Here is a 2,865-nt window from a genome sequence, read left to right as displayed (position 1 = left end):
AAGTCTTTATCCATTCAACACAGTTAATTATTTATATTTATATATTATGAAAAATACATAGCCATACTCAAAAATTCAATAGCCCTGCAACAGAGGTCTATAGTGATAAAGAAAGACTGAAATTTTAGGCACACAGGCCTCAGGGTATAGGAGAATGCTGAAATGGCAGAAATGTGGACTTTTGTTTGTGTTGGAGACTATACCAAGTCACACTGCTTGAAATTGGTTGCCTGGATTGAGCACCCTTGTTCAAGAATTGAAACTAAAAAATTAGTGGTACTACTAGTCTTAACTACCACTTAAATAAGCACCATGTCTGAACAGGAGCAGAGAGCCCAGAAACCAAGACCTTGTTCAAATTACCTGCTGTTTCAGTGATTAGATATGTCATACTTCTCATCACTGTAAGACAGGGTCTCAGAGATAGGGATGGGACACTTCGTTTTTGACTGAGGCTATAGCAACAGCAGCATATGAACCTGTGGAATTTCTATAAATGGAAGGCTAAGTAGAGACAGAGGGGTAATAACAAGAGTCTCACATGAGTTTGGAAATCAAAATTTGAAGTTTTAAAAAACATTTGAAGCTAAGAAAAATGTCAGGAATTAAAATCACTTCCAATAATAAAAATAAAAAGCAATGTTAAAATGCTTTAAAAATAAGTACATTACAATACCCTTTTGCACTCTTGGTGGGAATGCAAACTGGTACAGCCACTCTGGAAAACAGTGCAGAGTTTCCTTAAAAAATTAAAAATAGAAATACCCTATACTCCAGCAATTGCACTACTAGATATTTACCCAACAAATACAAAAATACTAATTCAAAGGGATACATGCACCCCGATGTTTATAGCAGCATTATCTACAATAGCCAAATTATGGAAACAGCCCATGTCTGTCAACTGATGAATGGATAAAGAAGCTGTGGTACCTATATACAATGGAATATTACACAGCCATAAAGAAGAATAAAATCGGGACACCTGGGTGGCTCACTGGGTTAAGCGTCTGCCTTCGGCTCAGGTCATGATCCCGGGGTCCTGGGATCTTCCCTCATCGGGCTCCTTGCTGAGCAGGGAATCACTTCTCCCTCTGCCTGCAGTTCCCTCTGCTTGTGCTCTCTCTCTCTCTCACAAATAAATAAAATATTAAAAAAAAAAAGAATGAAATCTTGCCATTTGCAACAACATGGATGGAGCTACAGAGTATTAGGTTAGGTGAAATAAGTCAGAGGAAGACAAATACCATATGATTTCACTCTTATGTGGAATTTAAGAAACAAAACAAATGAGCAAAGGGGGGAAAAAAAGAGAGAGAGGTAAGCCAAGAAACAGACTCTTAACTATGGAGAACAAATTGATGGTTGCCAGAGGGGAGGTGGGTGGGAGACAGGTTAAATAGGTGGTAGGGATCAAGGAGTGCACCTATGATGAGTACTGGGTGTTGTGTGGAAGTATTGAATCACTCTATTGTACAACTGAAACTAATATTACACTGTATGTTAACTAATGGGAATTTAAATAAAAACTTTAAAAAAAAAGACTGCACATCTGTAAAATTACAATATTTAAAAAATCCCCAAAGAAAGAAACATATCTCTAAAGAAAAAAAAATAATGTAACAAAGCTACCATTAAATGAATTGTGAATGGGTATAAACAAATATATTAAAATGTAAATGTCATCATTGAAATTTTAAAAATCTCAATACACTGAATCAATTCTAGTTTGAAACTGTTGAAGAGAAATTTATTCAAATAAAATGTGATTGAAATGAAAGTATTGAAGAATTTATTTAAAATCCAAATCTGAAAGATAAAGAAATGAAAATGTGTAGGAGTAGCTTAAAAATATTGAGGACAGGGGAACCTGGGTGGCTCAGTCGGTTAAGTGTCTGCCTTCAGCTCAGGTCATGATAGTCAGGCTCTGCTCAGCAGGGACTCTGCTTCTCCCTCTCTCTGCCCCTCCACCTCCCACTGCTTGTGCGTGCTCTCTCTCTCTCTCTCTTTTTCGCTCACTCGTGCTATCTCTCTCTCTCTCAAATAAACAATTAAACTCTTTAAAAAAATATTGAGGGGCGCCTGGGTGGCTCCGTCGTTAAGTGTCTGCCTTTGGCTCAGGTCATGATCCCAGGGTCCTGGGATCAAGCCCTGCATTAGGCTCCCTGTTCAGTGGGAAGCCTGCTTCTCCCTCTCCTGCTCCCCCACTTGTGTTCCCTCTCTCGTTGTGTCTCTCTCTGTCAAATAAATAAATAAAATCTTAAAAAAACATATTGAGGAAAAAGCAATAAAATTTATTTGTAATAAAAATAAATGTTACCCACTCAAATTACTGAGTTCAGATATTGTTATAAGTTATTCTTACTAGAAATATAAATAAAAGATTATCTTCCTTTAAAAATTATTTAAATTCAATTTAATTAACATATACTGTATTATTAGTTTGAAAGGTAGAACTTAGTGATTCATCAGTTGCATACAATGCCCATACTCATAAATTCAAGTGCACATCACTCAGTATCAAGAAAATACAAATCAGACCACAATGAGGTACCACCTCACAGTAGTCAAAATGGCTAAAATTAACAACTCAGGAAACAACAGATCTTGGCAAGGATGTGGAGAAAGGGGAACCCTCTTACACTGTTGGTGGGAGTGCAAACTGGTACAGCCACTCTGGAAAACAGTAAGGAGGTTCCTCAAAAAGTTAAAAATAGAGCTACCCTATGACCCAGCAATTGCACTGCTAGGTATTTGTCCAAAGGATACAAACATAGTGATCTGAAGGGGCACATGCACCCCAATGTTTATAGCAGCAATGTCCACATAGCCAAAATATGGAAAGAGCCCAGATGTCTATCAACA

This window comes from Halichoerus grypus, chromosome 3 (assembly GCF_964656455.1).
Source record: "Halichoerus grypus chromosome 3, mHalGry1.hap1.1, whole genome shotgun sequence".
NCBI classification, from domain to species: Eukaryota; Metazoa; Chordata; class Mammalia; order Carnivora; family Phocidae; genus Halichoerus; species Halichoerus grypus.
Note: the sequence above shows the minus strand (reverse complement) of the source record.